Source organism: Tursiops truncatus, chromosome 8, assembly GCF_011762595.2.
Source record: "Tursiops truncatus isolate mTurTru1 chromosome 8, mTurTru1.mat.Y, whole genome shotgun sequence".
Taxonomy (NCBI): domain Eukaryota; kingdom Metazoa; phylum Chordata; class Mammalia; order Artiodactyla; family Delphinidae; genus Tursiops; species Tursiops truncatus.
Genome location: NC_047041.1, coordinates 97,317,298 through 97,336,655, shown reverse-complemented (window position 1 = coordinate 97,336,655; position 19,358 = coordinate 97,317,298). Strand labels below are relative to the sequence as shown.

At 43.3% G+C, this 19,358-nt stretch overlaps 1 long non-coding RNA gene across 1 annotated transcript; it reads left to right on the top strand.

Moving 5' to 3' along the window:
• Positions 1-15,218: 15,218 nt before the first annotated feature.
• On the top strand, positions 15,219-18,802 carry LOC109552259 (uncharacterized). The gene is made up of 2 exons (XR_002179067.3): positions 15,219-18,174; positions 18,430-18,802. It is a non-coding gene; the product is annotated as an uncharacterized lncRNA (long non-coding RNA).
• Positions 18,803-19,358: the final 556 nt, after the last annotated feature.

The window sequence follows — 19,358 nt, the reverse complement described above, 5'->3', positions numbered from 1 at the left end:
CCTCGGGCTCTGCAGACGCCGGGGTGGGATCTCGCCGCGCGATTGCGCTCGGACTGGCACGCCGAGTTCCCTCCCCTCCCTCCCCACCCTTTCACCGCACGTTCAGTTGTCGCCGCCTGGGACAGAGCTCCCCCTCCCTGTGGCTCCGCTCAGCTGCTTCTAGAATGAGTCGCCCCTCCCAAGCCCGGCGCTCGGGCAAACCCGCGCCTGCGGAGGGTTTCTCCGGTCCCTAGACGCGGAAAAGCGACCCCCCAGGACAAAGCCCCGGGACTGCAGCTGTCGCCGGCCGTAACTTTGCAGTCTCCCTCCCAGAAATGGAATTTTCTTTTTTTTCTTTCTTTCTCTTTAATGCAGTGTGATCGGTGTGCGTACAGCGAGCTCCGAGACACTTAGTGTCTTGCACACTCACGCTCGCACGCACACGCGCCCACATCCGCACGCTCTCCTTGGTGTGGTTGTATTACCTCATCTTCGTCCGCATCCTCAGCTGTCCGTCAAGGATGCAGAGCCACGCCCCCTGACGACTGGAGCAGGTGCCCTGGAGCTCACGCGCTCCCTGCTGGCCTAAAGAGACGCGTGCCGGCCACTGGCCACACACTAGTTAGCTCAACTAACTGGGCCTCTCTGCTTACGAGACCCAGTCCAAAGGGATGCAGCAATTTGAGAGGTGACGGATTAACACTGTCTATGGTAGGGAGCAAATGTGGTTTTTCTGGCCTGCTTAGACGTTACCAGAATCAAGAAGACACATGCTAAATTGATTTATTTTGCAGGATTTCTATGACCGAAATAATGAGACACTAAGACAGACACAAGCTAGACTTGGTTGTTTTGGTCATCAATAGTCAACGTGGAAAATAATCTAAAATGGGTGCGTTCTGACTAAAAAGGTAGATTGACATCGGGCTTACATATTAATCTTGCCAGAAAACACAAACTTTGTTTTGCTGAAGTTGCAGCTACGTAGGACAATGAATTCATACACTCAAGAGCCAGGATAGGATATAGAAAAATAAAAGTAGACTATGTGTTAGGAACCGGGATTATGAACCTTTCTGAAATAATCGTTTTCTTTCATAATATATGATCTCTTTTGCTTTGGAAGATTTGCTTTCCCTCCCTGTTTCTTGCTCTCTCTTGAATTATACCTGTCCTTTCTCCCATCACTAGTTCTTTCCAAATCTTTTTCACCCCTCTGCCTTTATTTACCTCCCTCCTCACTGAGTTCTAAGTACAAAATAAAAGGAAAAATATCAAACATGCTCTTCTTCAGGCCTCCAAAAGCACCAGGCTTGAGGCTACTCTGAGCTTTGTTCTTGCTGGTCCCCTTGCCCAGAAATCTCCCCAGGGTGACCTCCAGAATCTCCAGTAAACGTCCTCCCTAAGGCCAGTCTCCCAATCCAACCCAATCAACACCATTCATTAAAACATGGAATTTTAGGGTTTGAAGGACAAAAGGAAAAGGAGTTAAGGCTACCTCAGTTAATCCTAACAAGAGTCACCATTATTCCCATGTTATAAATGACAAGGCTTAGGGAATTTGAGCAGTTTGCCCCAGTTACATGTTTAGCAGAGGGGAAACTGGTATCCAAGAATTAGTTGGGCAAAAAAACCCAAACCAAACCAAACAAACAAGCAAACAAAAAACTCACCTTGTTCCATAACACAAGTTATGTGATGAGGAGACGGTGTGATAAGAGGCAAGACATATGGCAATGTAAAAGTGCCTCAGTGTGAAAGAAAGGAAGGGAGAAAACGAGGATAGAGTGTTCTGAGAGGACACAAGTAGAATTGAAGAAAAGGTCATGTAGGGCTTCCCTGGTGGTGCAGTGGTTGAGAGTCTGCCTGCCGATGCAGAGGACACGGGTTCGTGCCCCAGTCCGGGAAGATCCCATATGCCGCGGAGCGGCTGGGCCCGTGAGCCATGGCGGCTGAGCTTGCGCGTCCGGAGCCTGTACTCCGCAACGGGAGAGGCCGCAGCAGTGAGAGGCCCGCGTACCGCAAAAAAAAATAAATAAATTAAAAACAAAAAAAAAAGGTCTTGTAAATTTGTATTGAGCTATTTTTACTTCCAATCATGAGACCAAGTGTATGAAGACCCTGGAAACTCTCTTGTGGTCTGGGAGGTACAGATCCAGAAACTATAAACTATCAGTAACGACTGAAGGGGAGGCTGGAAGTACCAGGGAGAAAACAGCATCTGACCAGCTAAACCAGAAATTCCCAAGTAGAAAAAGCCTAACCCTGCTAAAAGGGGCATGTTCTATGGGTGCTCAAAAGGAATGTGTATTCTGTTGTTGAGTGGAGTGTTCTATAAATTTTCATGAAATGCTATTGGTTGATGACTTTGTTTCATTCTTCTTTAGCCAGGCTGACTGTCTGTATAGTTGTTCTATAAATTATTATTATTATTATTTTTTGCAGTACGCGGGCCTCTCACTATTGTGGCCTCTCCCGTTGTGGAGCACAGGCTCTGGACGCGCAGGCTCAGCGGCCACAGCTCACGGGCCCAGCCGCTTCGCGGCATGTGGGATCCTACTGGACCGGGGCACGAACCCGCGTCCCTTGCATGGGCAGGTGGACTCTCAACCACTGCGTCACCAGGGAAGCCCTCTATAAATTTTTGAAAGAGGTGTATTGAAGTCTCTAACTACAACTGTGGATTTGTCTACTTCTTTTAGTTCTATCAGGGTGTGCTCCACCTTTTTTTTGCCACTTTGTTGTTTGTGCTTTGCACATTTTAGATTGCTACATTGTCTTGGTAGATTGATCCTTTTATCATTATATAGTATCCTTCTCTGTGGTAATTTTCTTTGATCTGAAGTCACCTTTATCTAATATTAAGATAGACACATGTTTTTCTTTTATCCATGTCTTCGTGATGTATATTTTTTCCATCCTTCACCTTCAATCTGCCTATGATGTTCAATTTGAACTGAGTTTTTTTGTAGACAGTTTATAGCTGGGTCATGTTTTAATCTACTCTGCCAATCTCTGCCCTTTAATTGGTGTACTTAAACCATTCGCATTTAATGTAACTATTGGTACGTTAGGGCTTAAGTCTGCCCGTTTATTTTTTGTCTTCTGCCTGCTCTGTCTGTTTTCTTTCTCCTGCAGGTTACTTGCACATTTTGAAGATTCCATTTTGACTTATGTATAGTGTTTTTCAATGTTTCTTTTTTTTTTTTTTTTTTTTTTTGCGGTACTCAGGCCTCTCACTGTTGTGGCCTCTCCCATTGCGGAGCACAGGCTCCGGACGCGCAGGCCCAGCGGCCATGGCTCATGGGCCCAGCCGCTCCATGGCATGTGGGATCTTCCCAGACCAGGGCACGAACCCGTGTCCCCTGCATCGGCAGGCGGACTCTCAACCACTGCGCCACCAGGGAAGCCCCTCAATGTTTCTTTTTGAATAGCTTGTTTAGACGTTGCTCTAGGCATTACACTATATATTTACAACATCACAATCTACTAATGTAGTCATTTTGGCAGTTCAAGTGAAGTACAGAAATCTTACTTCCCTTTAACTCTTTTTACCCTCCCCCATTTATAATTGCTCTATATACATTTAGGACCACATCCGTGTTACGTTCTGTCGACTGATTATTTTTTCCCAGTTAGTTGGCTCTCTTCTTTTTCCTGCAGTGTTATATAGTGCCTCCTCACCGTGATGTGAATAATCCTCTGAAGTTAAGGCAAATCAGGTGGGAGAGTCCTGATTTGATTCCTGTTTCCAGATATGTAGTCAACTGAGTCACTGAGATGAGAAACAAATTTGGGTTACTTTAACTGGAGTGCAGCTGCTTATCAGTTTCCCAAGGCAAAGAGCATGGTAGAATATATTTTCCAGAAATGCCCTCAACAATATTTCTGGTCCCATATGCTCTTCCAGAACATTGTCACTCCTTTATGAAGAGGTTCCATCTGTGGGATCCTTAGCTGCGTTGTCTAATAGGGCACCACAATAGAAATGACATTATCTGACATTCAGGGGTAGGTTATAAAAGACAATAAAGTGTAAAAGCCAATATGGGATTTCAACTTCTGGGAAGAAGAAGAAGTAGACACACTTTTCCCTATGACTCTAGCGAAGTACAACTAAAAAACCTGGCAAACCATGTGAAGACTCTGCAAGTTGGAGGAAAGACAGATCATTTAGGGACCTTGGGACCCAAGGAACAAAATGGTGGTGTTTCCCTAGTTTTCCTTTTGCCTCCTATACCCAAGACTTGGATTGGAAGAAGCCAGCAACTTGGAAATGCCGTGGGCATGGACCCAAAATGAACAAACACAACACGAAAAGCCTACTCTCTCTAATCAAAAAAACAAAGAAAGGGGCAGCATAGCAAAGCTGAAAACTTTTAAATAGTAACCACTCTACTCTAGCCAAACCGCACAGAAAAACTGTGGTCCCATCCCCACCAGTGACCACAAAGGCTGAGTGGGGAACCTATGTCCTTGCCAGGCTGTCATGAAACACCCCAATGCCACCAGCTCCTTGCTGATTTTCTCCTTCTGTTTTGACAGCTGAGTGACACATACATGTTTTCACTTTCATCACTTTTAAGCTTGCCTTTACTTTTCTTGCGTTTCATGTAGCTCGTATCCAAAGCAGTGGTTAATTTCTCCTTTTAAGGAGCTGTCTGCCCTTTGGGATTTTCCTCAGATGAATATAATCCTTGAATGTGAATGCCAGTCATCTTTCTTGAACTTCTCCTGAAGCCTCTCTGACCAGAAACAGAAAGATTTCTTTGCGAGTACCTGACTTACCTTAGTTGTCTTTGGAGTCCTGAAAGTAAATACTTCACAGATCTAAATTCCTAAAGCAACTGAAACTTTTGCTTCTATTTTGGTACACGATGTACAGTTTTTTTCTGTGCAAAGTTCAGAATAAATCTCAAAACCTGGTGAATAAAATCTGATCAGAGTTGGACGTGGGACCTAAACTACAGACTAATATCCTATCACAACCTCTGTTGCAGGTAGGGTTCTCTAGAAAGCCAACTCTGAGACAGAGCTTAGTGAGCAGAATGTTTATAAAGGAGCATCCTTTGGCTTAATACCTAGGAAGGAAGGAAGGAAGGGAAAAGGGGGCAAGGATTGGGCAAAGGGAGCTGCGCTGGAATGCAGGTTCTGTGGGCAATAAAGCATTAATTGTACCCAAAGAAAGATTTGGCCCTTTGCCCTTGGCTCCTGGGAGGTAACCTCTAAGCCTTTGGAATGTCCTGATGGATAAGAGTGTCTTTGTTTAACCTGGCGGGCTTGGGCCATGACAGATAGTTTATACTAACACAACATGATATATGGTAGAGGACTTAGGGCACACAATATCAACTTGACATTTGGAGGGGCTGGCGACGAAGGTCAGCCTCATGGGTGGTCAATCACATCTACATGACAAGCCCCTAATAAAAACTCTGGACTCAAAAGTTTGGGGAACTTCCCTGGTTAGCACTACTCATGCATACTGTCACAAGTCATTGCTGGAGAAATAAAACACAAGCCACACAAATCCTCTGGGTAGGGACAGACAATGGACAGCTCCACACCTGTTCTCTCCCTATCGTCTGTCCCTTTGATGATTTTTAAAAATTAATACACTTTATTTTGGGGGCAGTTTTAGATTTATAAAAATGCTTAGTGGAAAATACATAGAGTTTCCATGTATCCCATCAGTGCCCTACCCCTTCAGTTTCCCCTAATATTAACATCTTGGGTTAGTGTGGTACATTTGCTATAATTGCAGAGCAAATATTGATACATTATTATTAATTAAAGACCACATTTTCCATTAGGGTTCACTCTTGGTGTTGTAAATTCTGAGTTTTTAGATAGAACCCATAGAACATGGGTAGTTGTAGCTGATTACTGTTTTAAGTTGCAGTTTTCTAATGACATGTGACATTGAGCATCTTTTCACCTGCTTATTTGCCATCTATCTTTGGTGAGACGTCTGTTAAGATCTTTGCCCATCTTTTTAATAGGGTTATTTGCTTTCTCGTTGTTGAGTTTTAAAAGTGTTTGTGTATTTTAGATAACAGTCTTTTCTCAGATGTGTCTTTCACAAATATTTTATCTTAATCTGTGGCTTGTCTATTCATTCTTTCTCTTTCTCTCTGTCTCTCTTTCTCTCTTTAAAGTAACAGGAGTTTGCCCCAGCTAGCCTGCTGCAGGTGCCACAGGGCCCAAGAGTGACAGGAAGTACCTCGTGTCCCAGTGCTCAGGCTTACATGGACTTTCTCCAACCTTGCCAGCACTTACCTTTGCACTGCATGGTGGTGGGGGTGAGGTGTCTTTCACAGAGCAGAACTTTTCAATTTTAACCAAGTCCAGCATAACATTTTTTTCTTTCCTTGGTTATGCTTTCGTGCCAAAACAAAGTTCACCTAGATTTTCCTTTGTTATCTTCTAGGAATGTTATAGTTACGTATTTTACATTTAGGTCTATGATTCATTTTGAGTCTACTTTTGTGAAAGGTGTATAGTGTATATCTAGATTCTTTTTTTTGCTTGTTTGATTTTTTGGCATGGAGATGTCTAGTTGTTCTAGCACCTTTCGTGGAAAAAACCATCTTGCTCCATTGTATTCCTTTTGTTCCTTCATGGAAGATCAGTTGACTATATTTTGGTGTGTCTATTTCTGGGCTATGTTCCACTGATTTTCTTCTTTATTCTTTGACCAACACAACCCTATCTTGATTAGTGCAGGTTTATAATAATAAGTAGTAAAGTCAAGTAGTCATAGTCTTCCAACTTTGTTCTTCTCCTTTAATATTGTGTTGGCTCTTCTGGGTCTTTTGCCTCTCCTTATAAACTTTAGTATCAGGTTGTTGATATTCACAAGATAACTTGCTGGGATGGTGATTGGGATTACATTGATGACAGATCAAGTGGGGAAGAACTGACAATGTGACAACACTGAGTCGTCTTATACATGTACATGGAATATACCTCCAGTTATTTAGATTTTCTTTGGAGTTTTGTAGTTTTCATCGTATAGATCTTGTACATATTTTGTTAGATTTATGCCTGAATATTTCTCTTTGCAGGGAATGGTAAAGTAAATGGTATTATGTTTTAAACTCCAAATTCCAATTCCTCATTGCTGGTTCATACAGAAGCAACTGATTTTTGTATATTAATCATGTATCATGCAACCTTGCTGTAATTGCTTATTAGTTCCAGGAGTTTTTTGTCGATTCTTTGGGATTTTCTGCAAAGTACTTAGACAACTATATCATCTGTGATCAAAGATTAGTTTTATTTTTTCCTTCCCAAATAGTGTAACTTTTACTTCCTTTTCTTGTGTTATTGCATTAGCTAGGACTTTCAGTATGATATTGAATAGGTGTGGTGAAAGCCAACATCCTTGCCTTGTTTCTGATCTTAGCAAGAAAGCATCTAGTTTCTCATCATGAAGTATGATATTGGCTGTAAGATTTTTGTAGGTGTTCTTTATCAACTTGAGAAAGTTTCCCTCTATTTCTAGTTTGTTGATAGCTTTTATAAATGGGTATTGGATTTGGTCAAAATTTTTTTTATTGGAGTATAATTGCTTTACAATCTTGTGTTAGTTTCCCCTGTACAATGAAGTGAATCAGCTATATGTATACTTATCCCCTCCCTCTTGGACCTCCCCCCCCCCCCCCACCATCCCACCCATCTAGATAGTCACAGGGCACTGAGCTGAGCTCCCTGTGCTGTACGGCAGGTTCTCATTAGCCATCTATTTTACACATGCAGTGTATTTATGTCAAACCTAATCTCTCATTTCATCCCACCCTTCCCTTCCCCCACCATGTCCACATGTCCATTCTCTACCTCTGCGTCTCTATTCCTGCCCTGTAAATAGGTTCACCTGTACCATTTTTTTAGATTCCACATATATGCATTAATATACGATATTTGATTTTCTCTATCTGACTTACTGCACTCTTATGACAGTCTCTAGGTCCAACTATGTCTCTACAAGTGACCCAATTTCATTCCTTTTTATGGCTGAGTAATATTCCGTTGTATATATATACCACATCTTCTTTATCCATTCATCTGTTGTTGGACACTTAGGTTGTTTCCATGTCCTGGCTATTGTAAATAGTGCTGCAATGAACATTGGATACATGTGTCCTTTTGAATTATGGTTTTCTCAGGGTGTATGCCCAGTAGCAGGATTTTGGGGTCATATGGTAGTTCTATTTTTAGTTTTTTAAGGAACCTCCATACTGTTCTCCATAGTGACTGTATCAATTTACATTCCCACCAACAGTGCAAATGGGTTCCCTTTTCTCCACACCCTCTCTAGCATTTATTGTTTGTAGATATTTTTGATGATGGCCATTTTGACTGGTGTGAGGTGATACCTCATTGTCGTTTTGATTTGCATTTCTCTAATGATTAGTGATGTTGAGCATCCTTTCATGTGTCTCTTGGCCATCTGTATGTCTTCTTTGGAGAAATGTCTATTTAGGTCTTCAGCCCATTTTTGGATTGGGTTGTTTGTTTTTTTGATATTGAGCTGCATGAGCTTCTTGTATATTTTGGAGATTAATCCTTTGTCAGTTGCTTCATTTGCAAATATTTTCTCCCATTCTGAGGGTTGTCTTTTGGTCTTGTTTATGGTTTCCTTTGCTGTGCAAAAGCTTTGAAGTTTCATTAGGTCCCATTTCTTTATTTTTGTTTTTATTTTCATTATTCTGGGCTGTGGGTCAAAAAAGATCTTGCTTTGGTTTATGTCAAAGAGTGTTTTTCCTATGTTTTGCTCTAAGAGTTTTATAGTGTCCAGGTCTTTAATCCATTTTGAGTTTATTTTTGTGTATGGTGTTAAGGACTGTTCTAATTTCATTCTTTTACATGTAGCTGTCCAGTTTTCTCAGCATCAGTTAGTGAAGAGGCTGTCTTTTCTCCATTGTATGTTCTTGCCTCCTTTGTCATAAATTAAGTGACCATATGTGCGTGGGTTTATCTCTGGGCTTTCTATCCTGTTCCATTGATCTATATGTCTGTTTTTGTGCCTGTACCATACTGTCCTGATTACTGTAGCTTTGTAGTATAGTCTGAAGTCAGGGAGCCTGATTCTTCTAGCTCCGTTTTTCTTTCTCAAGATTGCTTTGGCTATTCAGGGTCTTTTGTGTTTCCATACAAATTGTGAAATATTTTGTTCTATTTCTGTGACGAATGCCATAGCTAGTTTGATAGGGATTGCATTGAATCTGTAGATTGCTTTGGGTAGCATAGTCATTTTCACAATATTGATTCTTCCAATCCAAGAACATGGTATATTTCTCCATCTGTTTATGTCATCTTTTTGTTGTTGTTGTTTATGTCATCTTTGATTTCTTTCATCAGTGTTTTATAGTTTTCTGAGTACAAGTCTTTTGCCTCCTTAGGTAGTTTATTCCTAGGTATTTTATTCTTTTTCTTCCAATGGTAAATGGAATTGTTTCCTTAATTTCTCTTTCTGATATTTTGTTGTTAGTATATAGGAATACCAGAGATTTCTGTGCACTAATTTTGTACCCTGCAAACTTACCAAATTCATTGATTGGTTCTAGTAGTTTTTTTGTGACATCTTTAGGATTTTCTGTGTATAGTGTCATGTCTTTTTGAATGTTTTAATGTATCTGCTGATATGATCATATGGCTTTTCTTCTTTAGCCAGTTCATGTGATGAATCACATCAATAAGTTTTTGAATGTTGAATCAGCCTTGTATGCCTAGAATAAATCTTACTCCTTTGCTGATTTTTATCTGTATCCTTTCATTGTAATAAACCATACCATGAGGATAATGGTTTTCTGAGCTCTACTAATCTTTTAGCAAATTATTGAACCTGAAGTTGGTCTTTGGGAACTTTGGAACTTGTACCCTATAAGACTCTTGCCCAACGGGAAGCTCAGGAGCTAATAATGATCAATCAGAGATGCCTCACATTTGCCCTTTATCAAATAACTTAACATATTCATAGGTTCCAAGAATAAGGACATGGATGTCTTTGCAGGAATGCTCCCCACATTGCCCATGCAACTCCTTGTGATTTTTTTCTCACTCATGCTCAGTTCTGGGTGTACCACTTCCAAATTACAAGAGCATATTTTTGACCACACCTGAATTATGACTTGGCAAATCTGATAGAACTCACCACACAATGGGCAGTTCTGGATGAATTGTCACATGACGTCTCACGGTCAGGTGCTCCATCTTTACCTGGGTTCACTAGCATACCAAAAGTTGTTATTCCAAAGACATATAATTCTCCGCTGCAAATGGCATGGCCTTGCTGCAGAACCACGGGAGTCTGCATTGTGATTCTCCCACATGTGCCGTAAACTCTACATGGTATCTCTTTTCCACATCGGATACTTCTAATACCATAGGGTCAGCTAGGCTGAATCACCCAAGCAGCAGCGCTCTTCACCACAGACGGGCTTTTCGGCAGAACCCTTTCCTACTCTCAGTCCCATTCAAAGCTGGCAGCCTGTAACTGGGCCGAAGCAGTATACCCAGGTGTGAAATATGCTACTGTCAGAAACCAGAGGCAATGTTACCTCCTTCTTCATAGTGGGATATATGTTACCTCCTTCTTCATAGTGGGATATATCATTTTCTTTAGATGAGATGTCCTGGCACGCCCCTGACTTAGTGGGTTCTCCGTAGGAATTATCTCCCAATATCTGAAATGTGTGAGTGCCAGGGCCTCTAAGATGTTGACTGCTTCTTGGTCATCTGGCTTGATTAGCATGATATCATTGATATAGTGGACTAATGGGATAGTCTGCCGGAAGTACACACCACCCAGATTTTTCTCTCTCTATTGTAACAAAAGGAGAGTGTGTTAATACAGTCTTGGGGCAAAACTAAACAATATATACTATTGTCTCTTCTGTGTGAGTTCAACTACTTATGATCCCCTTTTCTAATAGTGAAAGAAAAAAAATCACATTCATCCAATTAATGACCACATACCGTATACCCGAGACCGTGTTTCTTTGCTTTAGCAAAGATACCACATCTGGCACAGTGGCTACAACTGGAGCTGCCACTTGGCTGACTTTGTGGAAGTCCACTGTCATTCTCCAGGACTTACTAGATTTCTGCAGGGGCCAGACTGTTAAAGCAAATGCATATACGACAGAGATGGTTAGTTCTGTGTTCTTCAGATCCTTAAGGCTCGCACTAATTTTCAGGCTTCCCCCACCCCAATGAGGGTAGGTAAGTCAATGAAAAGTGGAGCAGAGTTGCCTAAAGGCTTATAGTGCTGATGAGATAAAAATTGGAGTTCAGAATTTGATAAGGGAAGGGGTATTAGTAAATATCCCAAGCTCTCAGCTGGGACCCCTGGAGGGCAGAGCAGACCAGAGGTAGACAGAGAGCCTCAACATTTTGTAACTCCGTTTCAAGGCAGTTTCATCTCTGACTGGATTAAGATGATCTAATTTCTCTCTATCAGAAGGCAAGGTGACTCCTCCTTGGAGGGAAAAAAAAGTGCTGGGGCGGGGTGGGGATGAAGTAGGGGTTAAGATTTCTCCCAGAAAGGCAGCTGCCACTTTTTCATGTAAAATCCAACAAGATGCCTAGGTTGGGGGCTGACTGAGCTCCTGAATATACCATTTGCATTTGACTGCCAATGCCTTTCAATCCTTCCTTTGTTAGTCGGTGAGTCGGAGTTGAAAACCCCCCCAAAATGGGACGCCAGATGGAAATTCCCCTGGTCAGTTTCAACATCAGTTTAACTACCGGTGAAGGGCTGCTTTTGTTTAGAAAGTGTGCATTTTGTAGCTCCATCCGGCAGGTGGCGATGTGGTACCAGGAAACGGCCTGTCTGAGAGTTCAGACCCCCTTTCGGTCTTTAAGCAAAGCCCCGAATTCGCTTTCTCCTTTTGGGATTCTGTATTATTTTTTTTGCTGGAATATCCAGAAGGGACAGGGAACTAGTTTGGGGACAATCTACACATCCCACATGAAGCAGTTCCTAAACAGGAGAATCCCCTCTGGTACTTATGAGATGGGAGTGGGGGCATATATGGCATCAATTCCACAATAGCCGTACATTGAGTCCATCCAAAGGGTCTCATCCACAAGTTCACGTCATTTCTTTCTTCACCTCAAATCTTGCTTAAACCCCATCGACTGAACTAGGTACCTTTCCTCCTACAGAAGCACAATGTAAATCGGGGGTTACAACAGAAGCTACCATCTAGGGGGCCCAGGGAAGTCCAGGGTGGTGGAGAAAGGCCAGCTAGGGTTGAACAGGGACGCTAGTGGAGGTAGGAGAGAGGAAACCTGGTTGTCAGTCTCCTTTCCTCCTTTGGCCCCTTGCTCCAGGGTCATTGCCCAAGTGCCAGTGCTACTTGCTTTCCCATGTACATCTCAGTGTCTGGTGAGAACCAAGTTCAGGGACTTCTTTCTCCCTCCACACACACTGCCTCAGCTCCATCCCTCAGGGCTTGCTCCTGTGCCCAGAATCTTTTCCTCTTCCAGGGCAAGAAAGTGACTTGGGTGCCTGACTAGCACAATGACTGACACATTAATATGTTAACTTTTCTTTTCCCTCTTGGTAATGGTACTAATATTTTGGATCCAAAAAAAAAAAAAACCAAAAAAGGAACAAAAGGTAATATAAAGGTACTCTGGGTATACATACAGACTCTCAAAAAGTATCCCGTCAGCCTAATGCTTTCAGAAATGTCATACACCCCAATGGAACACTGTAATGGATTTCTGACTAGTTAGAAGATTCTTGGGCAGATATAGACACTTTCAAAAGGGGACTGGGGGGCTTCCCTGGTGGTTGAGAGTCCGCCTGCCGATGCCAAAGCAGGAGACACGGGTTCGTACCCCGGTCCGGGAAGATCCCACATGCCTCGGAGAAGCTAGGCCTGTGAGCCGTACCCCGGTCCGGGAAGATCCCACATGCCTCGGAGAAGCTAGGCCTGTGAGCCATGGCCGCTGAGCCTGCGTGTCCGGAGCCTGTGCTCCGCAACGGGAGAGGCCACAACAGTGAGAGGCCCGCGTACCGCAAAAAAAAAAAAAAAAAGGGGGGACTGGGGTAGTACATGGCTATCAGCTCACTGGATCATGGAGTAGGACAGAGAAAAACAGAACTATGTTGGTCTTGGCTTTTCTAGATACGGGGATGTTCTAGTTAGAACTGGATAAAAGAAAAGTTAAAGGTTTTTAACTTGCAGTCTCAAATGTTTACCATTTCTCAGCCTTCTTGTTGAAAAATTCAAGGAGCGTTTTAGACTCAGGAAAGGAGATGATGGTTTGATATGATAACAGAGCCCAGTTAGTAGAAAGAGACCCGAATTAATGTCAGTAAACTTAAGTGCAAGTCTTCATTCCACTTCTGCCTTAAGCAGCAACTCACTCTCCTCTCTCCTCGTCAACAAATTGAGGATAATAAAATCCTCCCTGCTTGCCTAACAAGGTTATGGTAAGAACAAACATTAAAAAAAATTGTTTTATAAACTGTAAAGCATTATATAAATGTAGGTTACTATTGTTATTGAATAGATCAGCCATGTTTGGGATGGTGTATATTTTCATACTATGAAATAGCATTCACTTTGTTTTCATTCCATAGTTTACTGTAATATGTTACATTTGATTTCTTGGTGTTGTTCAGGAAGTGTTACAATAGCTTTTTTTTTTTTGTGGTACGCGGGCCTCTCGCTGTTGTGGCCTCTCCCGTTGCGGAGCACAGGCTCCGGAAGCGCAGGCTCAGCGGCCATGGCTCACGGGCCCAGCCGCTCCGCGGCATGTGGGATCTTCCCGGACCGGGGCACGAACCCGTGTCCCCTGCATCCGCAAGCAGACTCTCAACCACTGTGCCACCAGGGAAGCCCTGTCTTCATATTGCAGATGGAGAAAGTATAACTCAGAGAAAATAGGTGACCTGCCCAAGCCCAGAGTTACAAAGCAGAGATGGAATTCAAATGCAGGTATAAATACCCTACAGATGGATCTTCAGTTGGAGAATTCAAAAGTGTGTTCTAGATACACTGATGTTAAAATCTGGCCTCCATTTAAGATGAAGATGATACCGAGATGGTATAATTATAGGGAAACAGATGGGAAGAGAATTGTGTAGTGCCATGAAGGCTAAATAAATGTAAAGTGAGAGTTCACCTGGGAAGTTAGTGAGAAACTTTTGCTCCAGCTTTAGTTTTAAAGAGGGATTCTGTATTATTTTTCCCCATCTATCTTCCCTCTGATGTCTCCCCAGAAGGGAATGAACAATGTAAATAAAATAGTGAAATCTTCAATAGTGATATATACCACTAGAATGAAAGCCATGGAGGGTAGCAGCCATCTGTCTTCAGAATTCCATCATCTAACACAAAGCCTGGCCCAGGGCAAGCCTTCAGCAAAGATATAGTCAATGAATGAATGAAGTGTGCATGTGAGGAACTATGCCCTGTTCTAATTGCTTTTCATAAACTACCTCATATAATTCTTACAACCCTGTGAGATAGGTATTATTTGTCCCACTTCACTAATGAAGCCTTTGAACCCCCAGACAGATCAAACTATTTACTCAAGGTCACAAAGCCCCAGAGAGTATATTTTTGGTGACTTTTGATTATGAACATTTTCAAATAGAAAAAAAAGAGGATAGTATGATGAGCCTCCATATACTTGTAACATCGGGTAATGTGCTCATTTTATTTGCAAATTTACATCATCTTCTTATTTTACTACATTATTTTACACTTAGAGACATCATGACATTTTAACCCTAATTACCACTTTCCATCTGAAAAATTTTGGACTTTTTCTTATATCAGACCAAGATCCAATTGAGGTACATAAGTTGTCTTTAATTATTATGTCTTTTGAGCTCTTCTATTCTAGAAAAAGCAATAATTTTTGAAGAGAACAGAGAAATTGTAGAATGTTCACCTCCTGGGTTCCTTCTTCACCTTGTTTAGTTTAAGTTCTAGCCCCTGCATTTCTGGTCAAGAAGAAGTTATGTAAAGACTATGCTTATTCACATGACTACTTCACAATGGAGCAGAGGTACTGGCTTCATCATTTACTGGGAATGAGCTATTTAGGAAACTCACTTCAGCCTCTCTGAGCCTTAGTTTTCTGTTTGTAAAATGAGAGATGATTCTCTCCTATCTCTCTCTCCTCCCTTTCCCCTCCCTCTTCTCTCTTCTCCCTCCTTGGCCCCCTTCTTTCCCCCCCCCCCCCCCCCCCCCGGTCTCCTCTCCCTCTTCCCTACCCCCCTTCTCACTCTTCCCTGGCTCGGGCTCCCCAGAGCTGAGGCTGGCCATTGTCGAGAGGTAGGAATCAGATCGTGGCTGACCCTAGGCTTCGTCCGAGCCCACCACCCCGCTCCCGCCGGCACGGAGCATAACACGAAGCAGCCCCTGAAATAGCTAGTGGGAAGCAGCCGCATAGAACAGGGAGATCAGCTCGGTGCTTTGTGACCGCCTGGAGGGGTGGGATAGGGAGGGTGGGAGGGAGGGAGACGCAACAGGGAGGAGATATGGGAACTTCTGTATAACTGATTCACTTTGTTATAAAGCAGAAACTAACACACCATTGTAAAGCAATTCTACTCCAATAAAGATGAAAAAAAAACAAGCAAAAAACCCCCCTGCTCCTACTTGGGTCCCCCAGGTGGGGGACGCTGCCTGGCCCAGGCCCTGGGGCCCCGGTCCCTTCCCCTCCCAGCCCCGGGGGCTGGCGCGCACCTGGCTCCCACGTGCTCACCCGCTCCGCCGCGCACCTCGCCCGCCGCCAGCGCCCCACCCAGGTCGCTCCTCATCTGGCGAAGCGAAGGCCTCGCAGCTCCGTCCAAGGCTGGCGGAGGACAGAGCTCCCTCTTCCGCTCGGACAGCTTGAAAGGAGGGAGGTGGGACTAAGACTGCCTGACTTTCGGGACTTCGGAGGCTTTTCGCCTTCCTTTCCTCCCGACTTCTTCCGGCCTTCTCTGGGTTCTTCTGTTCTTTGGACAACCGGGGAAGCGCGAAGTTGACTTTAAATCTTTTGATCAGATAAGCAAAACGATCCCTAAAGACGTTTCTTTGCTCCCACGGGCAAAATAAACTCATCACTTGGGGAATTCAACAAAGAGAAACTGGAGTTCAACTTAATATATGATTCACTTTCCCTACCTTTGAGTGCAGAGTGCCCGGAGAGAAAGTTCAAGGGACCTCAGAGGAACACAAAGGTTCTGAGTCGGAGGTGTTGGGCTGCGGCAACAGAAACTGACTAGGTCTTGCCGGGACCTCCAAGAATGTCAACTGTCGGCTCCTAGAAAGATCCGCAAAGCAACCTGTTGCTACGACAGAGCTACGTCATTTGCTTCTAGAAGTCATGGAGAGCAATAACTTGACAGAATTTTGTTTGTGTCTCCGAGGGAGGAGAGCAAGATTGGGTTATTTATTAAGGTTTTGAAGTCTGGTTTAAGTTGTGTCTTTAACGTAGAGGATTGATTAGGATAAGGTAAGGGTTGGGCAACAGTTTCGGATGTGGATATAACAAGGCGAGGACGTTGAGGCAAGGGTTCAAGAAGTCTTGGGATGTAAACTGTACTTTGAGCTTTTCTGTTGAAGAATGGTTGGGTGTTTGAGGAAAGTTACTGAAATAAACAATGAAGATATTTGCAGCTTTCATGTCCCTGGGCAAAAGCTTGCGGAATTACGTTGATGACAAAGAGTGAATAGGTCATATAAACGTAGTCACTTATAGATCTATGTGAATGTAGATGGCTTCAGTTCTCTCAATGGTGAACCTGCCTGTGAGAACGTAATCAACATTTGTCACTTAGAGTATTTTATCCTGGAAAGAAGTTCACTCAGGAAAACACATTTGCCACACATTTGTGGCAACATTTGTTTGTTACATACAGAATTCAGAGAGAGAGTGATCTTAGGAAACATTTTTTATGAAGTTAATGTTGGGTCTTAGAAGACCCATCCGTTTTTAAAATTAGAACGTGCTCCCCCCCCCTTGGGCACCGCAAAAGAAATACACATCCTTTTACTTTATTCTGTTCTTTTTACGTTTCCAGGGACAGACCTCATTTCCCCTTTCGGAAACAGCTGTAGCCAGGACTACGTTCCGGCTCCTCCACCAAACCTGAGGGTTTTTTCGAATTGTGCCCCAGCCAGTGAATTTCCCCCAAACTCCAGATCAGCCCCAGGATCAAAGGTGTAACTCACGTAAGGGAGAAGTGTCTTTCCCCAACCAAGCTCCCACTCGTCTGCTCAGGTAACGAGGCGGGAACCTCCCTAATTCCGAGATCTGGGGAACTGCGCCTCTTGCCAGTGGGCAGAGAGATCTTGGAGTCCTGCTCTCATTGGGTAACAACTCTGCTACTGAGGAAGCCGATTGGCTGAGCTCTAGCCTAGGTGTGGAGCGAGAGAAAAGATGAGTGTGGGCTGGTCCACCTCCCTCCCAAGAGCTCTTTCTCTTGGTTAAGATCGTGCTCCGCTACTCCGCTGTTCACTGCTAACAGGGCCTGCTTCAGCTCTCTAAGTCCTGAACAGGGGAAAGAGTCCGGGAAGGAAGAGGGGTCCGGGGGCGGGGAGGAGAGCCGGGGATGCGGCTAGAGAGGACTCGGGAGCGGGAGGCCCTGATAGCGGGAGGAGGCCCCAAGAGCCAGACCCGGCTGCAGAAGGCAGAGTGGGCGGGCGGAAAAGGGGCTCCCGGGTGCCCGGCAGGCCCCGCCTGGAGATCGCGGCGCGGGACGAGGCGAGGAGACACTAGCCTGGCGTCTGCAGCGCACAGCTCCAGCTGCGCAGGCGCACAGAGGACACAGCGCGTGGGTGGGGAGGAGGGGCCTAGGGCGACTCGGGCACTTTCCAGGGGTGTCATTCCCAGCAGCTGGGACAGGACCCACGACAAGGACAATTAGGAAGAAGCCGCGAATGCAGGCGGAGTGAACAGCCTCGTGGGACAAACCGATTCTCCAAACGTGCCTCCTGCATACGTGCAGAAGTTTACCAACCGGAGGAGGGAGACATCATGAACTGCAGGACGGGGCATCTCAAAGCTGACAAAGATCTCGATCGGAAAGGGCTTGCAGAGGCAGCCTGCTGTTTTAAGAGTCTCCGTGGAGAGCAGGCGTGCAAGTGTTCCAGGCTGTGCTCGGGAAGGGATCAGCGTCGCCAACAGTGACTACTTCTATGCGGTTTGACAGAGGAATATACGATGTATATAAAGGTACAGGGTTGAAAAGTGTGTTGGTAATTTCAATACGTGTGGTGATTTGGGAGAACTGGCCTTTATGCGCATACGATACACCTGAAGTGGCTAAAGTTCCTGCTTCCTCTTCTGTGGGTTCTCTGCTGTTTGGATAGAGGAACCTTTAAAAAGCAAAAAAAAAAAAAAAAAAAAAAAAAAAGGCAACAACAACAACAAAAAACCCAGCGTGTACAAAAGTTTCACCACTTACTATCATTCTCTGAATCCTTGTAGGTTTCTATATCTCTGCAGTTATCACCAGAGAATTAGTATCTGGCTGATTTTTTTTTTCATTGTGGATTCTCAAGCAGCAAACATTTCCGTGACAAGTACAAGGAGTAAAGAACACTAGGGTTGAAATTGCTGAAAACTCTGAGCTATCCTGGTGGCTTCCAAACACTGAACAGCATCCTGCCATTCGATCTGACTTATTAATATCTGATAGGCTTTTGAGACATTGCCTGAAAATTAACACACGGATCTCAGAAACCTATAAAGAAGAGTGAAGTCATCCTTTTTGGAATAAACACAGGTATTGTTGAAGCCACTACATGTACAGTGAGAAGAACTATGATGGTAATAAATACAACTGAGTCCACTGAGAATGTGTTTGTGCAGATGTGAATCATTTTCTGTGGTTTTTCCCTCCCTTCCTTCTTTTTTTTTTTTTTTTTTTTTCCTTTTGCCTTTTGTATACTTCAAAGTATAAACAAAGTGATTTAATAGACAATAGGCTTTAACACTTTCTAAGGCATGGATGTTAAGAATTCAACATACTCATAAATTTTGTTCACTGAAACAGTGCACAAGAAGATAATAAAACGTTACGATTACAGAGGGTATAAAATTTGTTCCTCTAATATCTATGCTGCTAAACCTACTATGTAGTGAGATATCTATAATTTTTTCCTAAATCTTTATGTAATTTTGTACAATTTAAATAATCTATATATAAAAAACATTTCTGGCTTGGTAAATTAGGTGTTGGTTTATTGGGAAAAGGGTGTAAAGTAAGTAATTCTTAAACCTTAAATATATTTTCAATAAAATACATTTCGGCTTAAGGTAATAGGAATATAAACTTTTTTGGATCAATGATTACTGTCACATTTTTTTCACCATTCTTACATCTTTTCCTTTTTTTTTCTTTCTTTTTTTTTTGC